Below are 14,592 nucleotides of genomic sequence, written 5' to 3'. Positions count from 1 at the left end.
TAATTAAAGTTGGCATAATTATTAAATGAAATATTTTAATTCCCTAGTACATTAGCCTTAGGATATAATTTAATTTAATTTAAGTATAAACACTTATAATTTAATTTAATTTAATCAATATGTTTAATGTAGCTAATTTGAGCCAATACCTAGGAATTACATAAAGAGTGTGATTAATGCATATTAGGGTTTTCTACATTTGACAATTAAGTCAAGTAGTGAAAATCAAAACTAGGAATTGCCTAGTAGAATAGACTAGAATTGGTGATTATGACAATGAGCCAATTTTGGGGTATTACATTTTTCCCCTCTTTGAATGAATGTGCGAGTAGCATATTGAGTTCAAAGAAAATTAGAAAGCATGATGCAAAGATCAAGAAGTAAGATTGGTTCTGAAATTGATGACATGGAGACCAATTGATAAGCTTTTAAGGATTATCACCAGAACGAAGCTTAACCCTAAGGGATCTAGATAGAACACCTAGATACCTAAATTGATAAGCATTTGAAAGGTTCTCTTTAGAATGACTTGCCTAACCTTTAAGGATCCAAATAGAATACCTAGATACCTAAATTGATAAGCTTTTAAGGATTGTCTCTAGAATGGAGTTTAATCATAAGGGATCTAGATAGAACACCTAGATACCTAGAATTGACAAGCTTTTAAGGATTGTCTCCAGAATCGAGTTTAATCCTAAGGGATCTAGATAGAACACCTAGATACCTGGAATTGACAAGCTTTTAAGGATTGTCTCCAGAATGGAGTTTAATCTTAAGGGATCTAGATAGAACACCTAGATACCTAGAATTGACAAGCATTTAAAAGGTTTAAGGTTTCCTCCAAAATGAAGTTTAACCTTTAAGGATCTAGATAGAACACCCAAATACCTAGATTGACAAGCATTTAAAAGGTTTCCTCCAGAATGAAGTTTAACATTTAAGGATATAGATAGAACACCCAGATACTTAAAATGAATAAGCTTTTAAAGATTATCTCCAAAATGGAGCTTAATCTAAAGGGATCTAGATAGAACACCTAGATACTTAGATTAAATGGATAGCAAGATTCAATCACGAGTCATAGAATCATCCTCAGAATGAGGCTTGATCCTTAGGAGTTGGGGTTTAGATTGTACCAATACTTGTCCATCGAACTCTGATAAGAACTGCTATAAAGTGTGATCAATTGATGACAATATGAAATAGATTACAAAGATGTCAGATAGATGCCCCCAGTGATAAGATTCCCCACGTGATAAGGACATAAGATTCATATTTGGTTGAAATTCATATCCAATGATGTAATCATCCTGCCCCCTTAGGAGAAAAATTGAAAGATGACACACCAAAAATATGATATAGAGTTGTATAGTGAGAAATATAGAAGTAATATGTTATTCAGAAGAATATATAAGAGATTAGAATGATTTGAGGAAATATGAAAGAGATCAGAATGATCTAAAGAAATATAGAAGAGATCAAAATGATCACAATTGTATAGAAGAGATCATAATGATATGAAGAAATATAGAAGAGATCAAAATGATCTAAAGAAATATAAAAGATCTTAGAATGATCAAAAGAAAATTTGGAGTCAATTCAAAGTGATCTTGAGGTCCAGAAGACCAAGTTTGAACACAAGTTGACCAAAATTGACATAAGTTAACTTTTTCCAGAATTTTTGAAAACATGATGAATTTTGAGTTGAAAAGATTTGAATAATCACAAAGTATCAAAAGCATTTAGACTGCACAAGTGTTCGATCACGTTGGTCCCAAAATTTTAAAATATGTTTTTGAGCCACTTAAGTGTGTCAAATTTTGAATTTGATCCCAAAAAATGGGTTCAGAGCAACCAAAGTAGCCAAGAGTGTGATTAATCAATCATTTGTGTAGTTGTGAAGAACATGATGCTTTGAAGAGACTAAGAATCTCTCACCATAGAAGAGGGAAGGAGATTTGCAATTGAATCATATGCTAAATTGAGTAATGCAATCTTATGTGATATGAAACCCTAGGTCTGGTTACCAAGTCTCGATAATTTATCATTTATGAGCATAGGAAAAAATCCCATATGTCATACAATTCCCACTGACATTGCACTCCTAGAAATATGAATAGGACATATGGTATAGGTTTGTCAGATGAAATGTAAGCATTTGAGGAACAAGAATCTAGAATGACCAGAACATTTATCCTTGTTGATGTAGCAAGTTAACATAAGCATCAAAGCATAAATGCTAGGATGACCAAAATGTTGCTTGCATAGTAGACATACCAAACATACAAGAGATTTGTCTTATACTAAGCATTCAGTACGTATTTTTAAAAAAAATGACCCTTACGTCTGTAACCTAAGATAAAAGTGTGCTAGATATGCTTGCATTGACCCATATGTTCACTTAGCATTATTGATGTATCTGTATAAAAGGAGTCGAGGTATACTCGGCCATCCAATATGAGATGGAGGCTCTTACAGTGGACACCTCTCTTATAACATTATTTCAACTTGTTGGAACTAAACTGCGAATGGAAAGCAAAGAAAAAATTGTGCCCCCAGTCAGTACTTCTCTAGTCAAAAATGATATCATCGAGTTGCTCAAGGGGACATGATGAAAGAAAAAGAAAAAAAAACAAAGAAAATGCTCAGCATATCCAAATAAGTATGTCATTTTGAGTTCAATATTTTTCATGGGAATGATGTCAAGTGTCAGTGTCTAGAACATGGATGAGAGAAATCTCTTCATTAGGGTGACAATAGTAGGCAAATGCAGTCAGAATGACTAGTGGCTGAGGTTAGGGAGGAATCTTCAAGGTGAAGAATTTAAGAGGATTGAGCAACAATAGATAGACACAACTAGAATGACTGGTGACTGACACAAGAGAGATCTTCTTAAAAATAATCTGAGAAAGTGACATAAGAAATAGTAGGCAAATGTAGCTGAGAACAACTGGTGATTGTTGTGAGAGAATTCTATTGAAGAGAATCTCGACAAGGAGTGACACTAGCAATAGTAGGCAGACATAGCTAGCATGACTGGTGACTATCACAAAAGAGATTCTATGAGGAAAATCTTGACAAGAGTGACACTAGCGATAGTAGGCAGACGCAACTAGGATGATTGGTGACTATCGCAAAAGAGATTCTATGAGGAGAATCTTGACAAGAGTGACACTGGTGACATTAGGCAGACACAACCAATATGAATGGTGACTATCATTAAAGAGATTCTATGAGGATAATCTTGACAAGAGTGACACTGGTGATAGTAGGAAGACATAGGCAAATTAACTAGTTAATGTCACAAAAGAGATTCTAGGACACAGGGGAACGGTGCCCCCAAGTCATGAAGACTCAATCCATGGATACATGAGAAAAAAACAAGAAAAGTAGGAAAGCAACTATATAGGAAGCCAAAAGATGCACTGCAAGATGGAGCATTGGGAACAAGAAGTGCCTATTTGCCAGGTTTTCACCTTCTTGGAAAAGCTTTCATTTTTTTCCAACCATGATGCCTGTTTTCAAGTTTTCACCAATGGCACATTTTTTTTGTTTTTTGATTTTTTTTAAATTTTTTTTTTGTATTTTAGAAATTTTCAATTTTTTTGGTATTACCAAGGTGCCTATCGATAGGTTTTCATTAGGGTAATTTTTCTTTTTAGGACTTTTTTCAATTTTTAGGATTTTTTTAGGACATATAGATATGTACAAAGAGCTTCTAAGATTAGATCAATTGTAGAACTGCTTCAGGTGGAGAGTGTTAATATGCTCCTTGAGCACTTCTCCCTTGGTGGTAGAGAGCTAGTAAGCACCAGATTCATACACTGCAGTAATAATGTAAGGACCATGCCATTTTGGTTCAAACTTCCCTTTTTGGACTTGTTGTTGTTGATTCTTAGGGTTCTCTCTTAGGACGAGATCACCTAGTTGGAAGTCATGTGGCCTAAATTTTTGATTGTAGCTTCTTAACATTCATTGCTGATAAGCTCATAGATGATCACATGCCACTTGTCGACATTTATCAAGTAGCACTAGCTCTTGAAGCTGAGCTATCCTATAATCTTCATCAATAATAAGGCCTTTCATAGAGATTCTTAGGGTAGGAATCTCAACCTCTATTGGAAGTGCAACATCCACTTCATAAACCAAAGCAAAAGCCATTATACCCATTGGAGTCCAAATGCTTGTTCTATATGCCCATAAGGCCCATTTCATGAAGTAGTCTATAGCTATGATAGTGAACTTATGTCCATTAGAATAAGTTGGGTGAACCTGACCCACCAAGTTGAAGGCCCATTGTTGAAATGGCCACATTGTGGTAGATGGGATCATCTCCCTGGCTAGAGTGTGAATCAGATTCCCATGGAGTTGGCACTACTTGAAGGACTTAGCATACCTTATTGCCTCTTGCTCCATTTTAGGCCAATAGTAACCAGCTCTAATGAGTGGGATCTTCAAATTCCCTCATGAACATCAATTAATGTGTGTTTGGACTCTTTGGGTTTTAAACACCTAAGGAGTGTTCTGTCAAGACCTCTCCTATAAAGGTTGTCAGCAATAATGACATACTGCAAAGCATTACATAAAAGGTAATGTTTCTCATTCTAGGTTAGTCCATTTGGAATGATTTGGTTATAGAGATAGGAGTAAATGTGATGGTAGCAAGATGAGTCTTGTCCTATGATAGAATATATCATCTTGGAATTAGGGGTATCATAGACCAGGTAGTGTAATGCTTCCACCAGGAACTCATGTCAGAGATCATTTTCAGGCAGCTGTAGCAAGGAGGCCAAAGTAGCCATAGCATTAGTCACTTTATTATCTACTCAAGGAATTTGATGGAAGGTGATGTGCACAAAATACTTCTTTAGATCATCAACCATACATTTGTAAGGGATCAGTTTCTCATCCTTTGTTTGATACACATCACTAACCTAGTTGATTATGAGCTAAGTGTCCCCAAAGATATCTAACCGATCCACCCTCCATCCAACTACAATTTTCATGCCATTAATTAAAGCCTTGTATTCAACAATTTTGTTTTTACAAGGGAACAAAATCTTGTATGCTTTGGGTAATGAGTACCTCTATGGCATTATGAAGAGTAATCTAGCACCAGATCCTTATTGTATGAAGGACCCATCGAAGAACATCACCCATATTTGGTGTGTGAGTGTTAGGATTGACTCATCAGAGAAATAAATATTCATCAAGAGAAGACTCTACATAGGTGCCTCTACTAGCTGATTTGCAATTGCTTGTCCCTTGATAGCTTTTCATTCAACATACTGAATGTCAAACTTGCTAAGTATCATGACCCATTTAGCCAATCTTCTTATGAGAGCCACCTTACTAAGCAAGTACTTCTATGGATCTATCATAGACACTAGCCATGTAGTGTGGGTAAACATGTAGTGTCTCAATTTTTGAGAAGCAAAGACAACTGCCAAGCAAGCTTTCTCAATGATGTTATAATTTTTCTCATAAGAGATCAGCATGCAACTCAAATAATAAAGAGCTCTCTCCTTGTTATCATTGTCCTCTTGAGCTAATAAGATTCCCAAAGATGTTTTAGTTGCTGAAATGTACAAAATCAAATGCTTCCCATAGATAGGAGGCATCAAGATTGGTGGATTAGCAAGATATTGTTTTATCTGTGTTAAGTTTTGCTCACAATCCTTACTCCAGTTGAATTTCACACCCTTCTGTAAAGTCTTTGTAAAATGTTGTGATTGATCCACTAACTATGAGATGAACCTATGAATAGACTATAGTCTACCTTGTACACTTCTCATCTGGCTGATGTTTCAAGGTGGGGGCATATCCATAATTGCTTGAAATTTCTCCAGATCCACCTCAATTCCTTTCGCAAACATGATGTATCCTAGTAATTTTCCTGATGTGACACCAAATGCACATTTCTTAGCATTGTGCCTAAGATTGATTTTTTCCATGTGATCTAGGATGGGTCCCAAATCTTGCATATGAGTATTATGTTTGGTGCTTTTGACCAAGGTATCATCCACGTAGTCCTCCATTGTCTTATGCATCATGTCATGGAAAATTGTAGTGACTGCTCTCTGATAGGTTGCACCAGCATTTTTCAAGCCAAATGGCATTACATTCTAGCAAAAGGTTTCCCATGCACATGTAAAAGTAGTCTTTTCCTAATCTTCTGGCACAATTTTAATCTGATTATAACCAGAAAACCCATCTGTGAGTGAGTACATTTCATATCCTGTTGTCATATCCACTATCATATCAATGTTGGGAAGTGGAAAATCATCCTTAAGACATACTAAGTTGAGATCATGGAAGTCAATACAAACTCTGATAGATTTATCATGCTTGGAGACTAGGACAATGTTGGATATCCATTCAACATAATCAATTACACAGATGAATCCTACTTTCAAAAGTTTCTCTAGTTCTACTTTAACGAGTAATGCAACATGAGGATGCATTTTTCAAATTTTTTGTTTAACTAGTTTAATGCCTGGTGCAATGGACAGATGATGCATGATGAGATCAAGATCTAGTCCTGGCATGTTAGAATATGTCCAAGCAAAATTTATCTTCTTTTCTCAGAAGAAGGCGATGAATTCCTCCCTTTCTTTAGGGGATAGTGACTGTGCCAGATGTATCATAAGAGGATGTTCTTTTCTACCTAGGTTGATCGGTTATGTCAGCTCTATCAACACTGATCATCTCTCTTGAAAGTGACTCAGAATTGCATCAAATATTTCATGTGTATGCACCTTAGAGATATTTTCACCCTTGGATACGTCTTTTGTTTTTACTTTTTTGGGTTCCAACATTTCCATAATGTGGTTTTCACCATCAGACCTTTTACATTTTTAATTTTTAATTGTATGACTGAGATATTTGATGTCTTATTTAGTCATGTTGATGCTCTACTCACTAGTGGAAGATGTTATAAGTTCAACAACATTTAGGTAGCAAGCAAGAGCATAGTCATTCTGGAATATGGGAACTTCACTAGATGCATTAGGATTCCAGTCTATGAGCTTGGGATGTGTGAGTGAAAGAGTAGTGATAGGTTAAATTGCATTCATGGTATAGTCATTAAATGCTTGGACCAGAAATTCAAGATCCACAATGACTTCATCCACAAGTTTGTTTGAATGCCTTTGAGTACTAACATTAGGAACTGATGACTCAAGGACACTGGTTGGATCAGACTCGTCTGACCTAACCCTAGATGTTTCACCCACTTCAAGTTGGTTTTCATAGAAATGAACTTGGTCAATGTCTTTATCTATAGTCACCTCTAAAAGAGAGTCAAACTCATATTCATTTGAATCAGTGTTGTGTTGGTTTAATTTTTTGAATAACAACTTTTCTTAAAATCATGGTATTAAAAAATTAGATGTGAGTCCATTTTATTTGATCCTAGGGTTTTAGTTTTAGGTTTTGCATTTTTGATACCTTTTAAATTTTCTGTAAAAACTTAGGTCTTATCAATTTAAATTTATCCTAGTGAAAAATCTTTTAAAAAGAATCAAATCTTCTTTTCCCACCTACCTTGAAGTCATTGTGGAGTCCTTTTTGAAATAGTCTTGTCCCACCATTGGATTTTGTTTGGATCCAAGGATGTCATGTGCTTGTTATAAACAGTTGTGAGGCTGTTTACTATAGCGATATAACAACCGTTAGAAAACTCTATTATGGTACTAAAAAATGAGGTTTGGGACCAGAGAAATGTATCAATTTGAAAATTTTATGGTCACGTGCTTTGTTCCAGGATTGTTAGTATCAGCAAGGATGCATGTGGAGCAATTTTCAAATGTTGTCACTAGAATTCATGTTTTTCATGTGAGTCACAATGTTGTGATTAGAAAGTTGATGATTTTTGCCAGTAGCAACATAGCAAGTGCTCAAAATTTGAAGAAATCAACAACCTTTTAAAAGTTGATGGTGACCACAAAATTCCAATGTAGTATCATAAATATGCATGACCATTGTTTCTGACAATAGTATTGATTGATGAAAATTCAATTAAAGTGACATATTTTTCTGTCACCAGAAATTAATTCTCACCGGAGGTCACTATGTTGTGATGGAGAAATCATTTTGTTTTGCTGATAGTGACATAGTGAGTGCCTAGATATTAAAAAAGACAGTATCCTTTTAAGATAGGTGATGATTTTGAGGATCTCAAGGAAGATATCTTGCAAACTATGCCTTTATTTCTGTGACAATCGTGCCATTTATGGTTATTTTGTTTTAATTTTTCTTGATACCAATTTTTGATGGATCATCAAAAATTACTATGTCGCTACCAAAAATGTAATGACTTTCATTGGTAGCAAGGTAATGACTAGTCAAAAAGTTATAATGTAACAAAAATTTCAAAAGGTGGACCCCTAATGAGTTTTTCATCAAAAATAAGCTGTGCAGATCAAAAGACATGGTGGCATCCAACTAAGCAATTATATGCTAGAAACTCTTAATCTATTGGAGGTTTCTATATTGCTACTAGAAATTTAGTGACTTTCACTGATAGCAAGGTAGCAACTAGCTTGAAAAATAAGAAACATGACAAAGTCAAGGAGGTGTGATGTCATTAGGGATTAAAATTATATATATATATATATATATGCCAGCATGTTAAGCCAACTCCATGTCATAAATAACTTGGACCCACACCCCATGCATAAAACATATAAGGGATTTCGATTGTTAGATCAAGCTTGGATCAATGATTCTTGCTATCTCACTATGGAAAGATGTGCACTTTTTATGTATAGTGAGATAGTGAATAAGGGACCCACCACATCTTCAAAGATTCATGTAGTTTCCATGCCCTTAGATCAACATCAAATCTATGACTATTGCTATCTCGCTATGAAGAGTTGTACAAAGTTTATGTATAATGAGGTAGTGAATGAGGGACCCACCATATTTTTCTTAAGAGTTGTATCAAATTTCTTCCACATGATCAAAGCATAATCAATGGTTATCACTATCTCACTATAGAAATATGCTTGAAAGTTATGTATAGCAAGGTAGCGACTTGATGACACATGTCCCCAATCATCAGTGGGCCCAAACTAAAATTCTAGCATCGAAGGAAAGGTATAGATGGAAGCATTTCACGGGCTTGACTACTAGAATTTTAAGAAGAAAGGTGAGTCAACCTAGTTTTCATCCCTAGACCATAGGATTTTTCAAAGATCAACAGTGCAAATTTAAAAGGAAATGTGATGCGAGTCTATTTTTCTATTTTGTGCATTTATGAGGAATGAAAGCTTCACTTGTGAGAAAAAAAGTATAATATAGGAGACTTCATAATTTCCAGTCTCATACAAACAAAGATTTTGTGTTTTCTAAGTACAAGAGCCTACTGATGATATTGTGTTAAGCCTAGCAAAGACGTGAAGCAATCCCCATCTATTTGTGAGCTATTGCAGAGGTTTAGAGAAGAACAAGTTTGGAAAATCAAGTAAGTACTCATATTATAACCCCTATAGCATTCTATTTTTTGTGAATTATAGTCAAGATGCCTCCTAAGAAAGCATTTTCTAGGCAAGTAAATTATATGGATAGAAATGTTCATGACGATTTGCTAGAATTACTCCCAGAGTCCACCATCGAAATTGCACAAGTTAAGAAGTTAATTTCCTTAAACCTTGGGCTTAATATTACTGATGGATTGTATGAAAAAGAGAACTAGGTTAGGGATGCAAGAACTTCACAAACTGGTCTTCTTTTGTTCAAAAAATGGTTTTCACAGAGAAATTTGTTTGCCTTGCATGCTAACATCTAGAATTTTGATTTGGGAAAACTAGTAGTTCCAAGTGTTTTCATGGATTATGATTTGCTTGAAGCCATTGCAAATAATTATGACCAAGCTATTATGGTGGTGAGAAGAACTGATGGTGTACCTCTGACCTCAATTAGTCCTCAGGAAATTAGAGAGTTTTTTCACCTAAAGCCATTGACAGATTATCATGTGCCAATTAATCTGCTAGAACTAGAAAATGAATACAATGCAAAGAAGGATGTGATTAGGGGAGGTGCACTGAGGGAACATATTGACATAGTAGGAACATTTCTAGTAATCATTGTAGCCTCTAGGGAACCTTTTAAAATGAGTCTTTTCACTTCTTGGGCTATAGAGATATTCAGGACCCTATGTCATTTTTTTGGTGAAGATGAGTAGGATTTCATGCCCATTAGCCTTATGTATATGATGGTTCAAATTACTTCCTTTGATGTAGATGTTATTTTTCATTTTTCTCCCTATTTGGCTAAAGAAATTCATACTAGTTTTGTTGGAATTGTAGAAGGGAAAGTTAGAGAAAACTTTTGGTCATTATTCTTTATTGATGCATATGTTCTTATTTAAGGGAGTAAAATATTTTGGTAAAGAGATGGAGTTGAATAGAGAGGAGGATGGCAAAGCACTACTAGTCTAGTTGTGGAGTGTAGATATGACCTGGGATGCTGATAAGGCTACTTTTGTCAGATTTGATAGGTATTTTTTCTCCAAGTTGAGAAGCCTCATATTAAGTGATAATCCCAAAATCCCCAAGGCACTAATGAATCTCATTAGGCTAATCGATAAACCCCATGATTTGAAAGTTTCACATAATTGGGGGGATATTATTCCTTACTCTATTTCTACTATTTTCAGAGTTTATGGTTTTAAGGGGAGATTTCATGTCTTTCCTTACCAAGTACCTTTAAAGGTAGGAATGGCTGAATTTTTGTGGCAATTAGGAGGAGAGGAGGAGATTCTATTCCTAGGTTTTAGAATTCATTCATTGTTTTGATCAAAAATACAGTCCTCCAGATAATAGTAATACAAAGGCTTATAAAATAAATAAACTCATGAATACCTTCCTTGAAATAATGGAAGGTGTGAATGAGAAGAAACATTTTTTTATTGATTCATACCTAGATAAGGCTAGAGAGGTCATGAGGAGGTTGGCTTTCACTCCTAATGTAGGAGTTGGTCATCTAGTTGTTCAAAGGAGGCCAAGCTACAATATAATTTAGAATAGAAGAAGATCTGAAGATAACAGCAAGCAAATAGTGGAATCTACCAGTGTAGTCCTAGAAGAAAGGCCTCCTGAGCCATCCCCAAAGAGGAGAAAAATAATAAGGGAAGAGGGATCCCATGATCAAGAGTATTCACCCACTTAATCCCCTTTTAGGATTAGAGAAGAATAGCTCACTAGTGAGAAAATTGAACAAAGAGGATTACAAAGAGGTGCATTTATCACCCAGTCAAAGTTAGATGAGGATAACCCTCAAGAACGTCCTCCACCAAGTTTGGATTTGGCAATAGCTGACTATAGAGGTAGGGAATTAGATCTAGTCTTAGAATAGGAAAGTCATCAATTTTTTGCTGATGATAGCTTTGTAAAGTCTAGAGCTTTCCATCAATTTGCATGGAGGGAAAATATGAATAATTTTGAAGAAATATGCAAAAGGCTAAAAAAAAAGCATCTAGAAAAGGATGAAACCTCCATCTCTGACTAAATAAAAGAAGAAATGATAAAAGAATATTAGAATATCAGTCTTGAGGAGGGAAGGCAAATGGTGAGGGCATTGAACATTTTATTGTTAGCAAATTGAGGCATTATTGATGCCTTAGTTTTTGATTCTATTTCAAATAAATTGAATTTGCAAGATCAAAGTAAAAAAGACTTCCAAGGCACTACATTTAGTGAAGATTAAGCTACATTGGTCAATTGGTCATTAAGAAGAAGATCTAGAGCCACATCATCAAAACCAGATGAGTCTGGATTGATGGGAAGCATAATTGTAAGGAGAGTTGCTAACACATCACATGTGCAGGTAGCATATTGGAATGTGGATTCATCCCAATTTGTCTTGGCTATCACTAAGAGGGAGGAATAGGCCATGTTTTCACTACAACTATGAAACAATTCTTGAGGCCTACAATAAGGAGGTAAAATAGAAAATTGAGCTTGAGAACAAGCTAATGGGGAGGTCCACAAGGCCAAGAATAACATACCGTCATCTTCCAATGGAACATTTCAAATCCACCCCCCTTGTAGAAATACTAGACACACCCCTAAGGCCAAAATATTGTACAGCTAAAGATTTTGAAGAAGAAAAAAAAAAGTTGTGGGCCTTACATGTGGAGTCAAATATACAATATGAAGATAAATTAAGAAAAGCTCTCATCTACCTTATAGAAAAATTTGATTGGCCACTATTTTATGATCAATTAGAAAATGTAGTAAATATTTGGGAACAATTGAAAGCAAAAGATGAAGCTTTAAAGCCTATTATGAATAAGTGGGGAAAGAAAAAGAGAAGAAAAGAGGTGATATTTTTGTGTTGTTCAATCTTAAGGTCATCCCATGACCAAATTGAAAAGATTTATGACATTGTCACTAATTTGCTAGATTTTGATAACAAAAGGGTTTATTTGTAAAGAATTATAGTGGGCTACTTGAGTAAGTACAATAGCCAAAAATTTGATTTCCTTTTGTATGCTATAGACAGAAAGAATAAATTGAAAAGCAAAGATGAGTGGACCAAACATTTAGATGATTTGTTCTGTTTAAGGATGAATAAAATCATAAATGAAAAAGGACATGCTTGGTGGGCCACTTCAATTGAAGAGTTGGTAAAGGTTCAGTTATTCTTTAATTCTTTGAAATAGGATTTTGTTACTATTGATAATGAGGCTAAGTATGTGCTCAAAAGAGAGAATGGTATTTTGTAATTCAATTGGCCAAGTGATACAGTGTTTGACACATGGATGGTGGATATTGCTTTTGATGAGAAATTTGAGGAAGTTGGAATAGATGAAGATGAGATGCAAGATGATGAGGTGCAGATTATTGACACATCAGCACCAGATTTGAGAAATGAAGAAGGTGAAGGTCACTAATTAGTTCTAGTAGCAGGTCAAGAAGCCTAGGATGTGGACATGACAGAGGAACAATCAAGGGTAAAAGTAATATTGTCTATCCAAGATGAAAATAGTGAAAATCTAAGGGTAAAAATTGATTTAGAAGCACCAGAGGATGACTCATCATTGGCTAGTTTAGTAGCTACATATTCTAAAGATTCAAAATAGTGGTGGCAAACCAAGGAGTTGATATTTTGTAACAATGTAACATAAGTGGGCCTACTAATGAATATTTTGATGCTCTTGGCATTCTGTTACACATTGTTTTGTCTTTTGTTAGCTGTATTTGTTTCTAGTTTGGAAGGACACTTGTCAATCACATTTTCCCTCTACTTGTTGCAACTCATGCCTATATAAATGAGTTTTCAAGGAAGTGTGATAGTCTAAATTCTAATATATATTTTTGGGAATGTCAAGAAATAATACAATCAATCTAGTCATGTGTAGCTATTTTTGAGTTTACTTCCAGTTATGTACTTTTTTGATGACAAATAGAAATGATAGTATCAACATGAATTCATGGGTTCTTCATTGAGTTTCTATTGGTTCTTGTATTAGTTAGCAAAAGGACAATACAAAAGGGTATTTAAACTAGATCTATGTCACTATTTTCTGTCTCCATTTGATAAGTTTATTAATCTTGAGATCATTTGAATAAGGTTCATTTGGTTGAATGCAATTTGGATGGGTTTTATATTGGTTTATTGTTGCTTTTGATTCAAGGGATTATGTAAATGCTTCAGTAGATTAGTAGAATTCATGAGTTTAAGAAAAGGATATCTCATAAGAATGGAAATAGGTCATTACATTTGATAAATTCAATCACAAGTTAATTGAACAAGATCTCCTACTAATAGTTGACTCTTTGCCTCTATGGATAAAGCACTGGTCATATAAATCAGAGGTGTTAGCGAGGTATATTTTAGTGGCTAATATTCATAAATTGGCTAATTTTAGAATTTTTTGGCTAGTAATTTGGCTAACAGTTTAAGATTTGATACAACCTAAATCGCCATAGTTTTATAAAAATTAGTTCGAGAATATTTAAAATTGCTCAATAATTTATTTCATTGAAAAATTTAAACTCAAATATTCTTCACAATATTTGTTACATGATTAGATTTGAGTCACCTAAATATAATATATTATTGGAGAAATTATATTTAATTGTCTAATAATTATCATAATTATTAGTTACTTTAGGGATATATCTCCAATATTTAGTTTTCACTATTGATTTAAAATATGTAATGATCCTCATAATATTCCACAAGGTAAAAAAATGCACAATTTTGATTTATAATATTCCGTGGTGATTAATAAACTTCTTATTATTATTGAGATTCGTCAATATTTTACACAAAATAAACCATGATTTGAAAATAATTGCCAATATTAATCATATTTAGAATAAAAAATTGAGATATTTTCCAATAGAAATAATTTTATTTTTTAAAATAATGAAAGATTTGCCAATATTTTATATCTTTTTTTGGAGGTGGATTTCTTAAAGCTTACCCTGGGTGTTAGAGAGTAAATTCTACTACTACATGTCCAAACAATTCAAATTTAAAATCATTCTTGTTCCATTTTGTTTAGAGTTATAATGTTGGTCAGCACTTGTTTATATTTTACTTCTGGATATTAGGTAGCTGCTATTCCTAGAAGTAATT

The sequence above is a fragment of the Cupressus sempervirens genome, chromosome 10 (genome assembly GCF_028749045.1).
Source record: "Cupressus sempervirens isolate cs-2001-9-10 chromosome 10, ASM2874904v1, whole genome shotgun sequence".
Taxonomy (NCBI): domain Eukaryota; kingdom Viridiplantae; phylum Streptophyta; class Pinopsida; order Cupressales; family Cupressaceae; genus Cupressus; species Cupressus sempervirens.
This window is presented reverse-complemented; position numbering follows the sequence as displayed.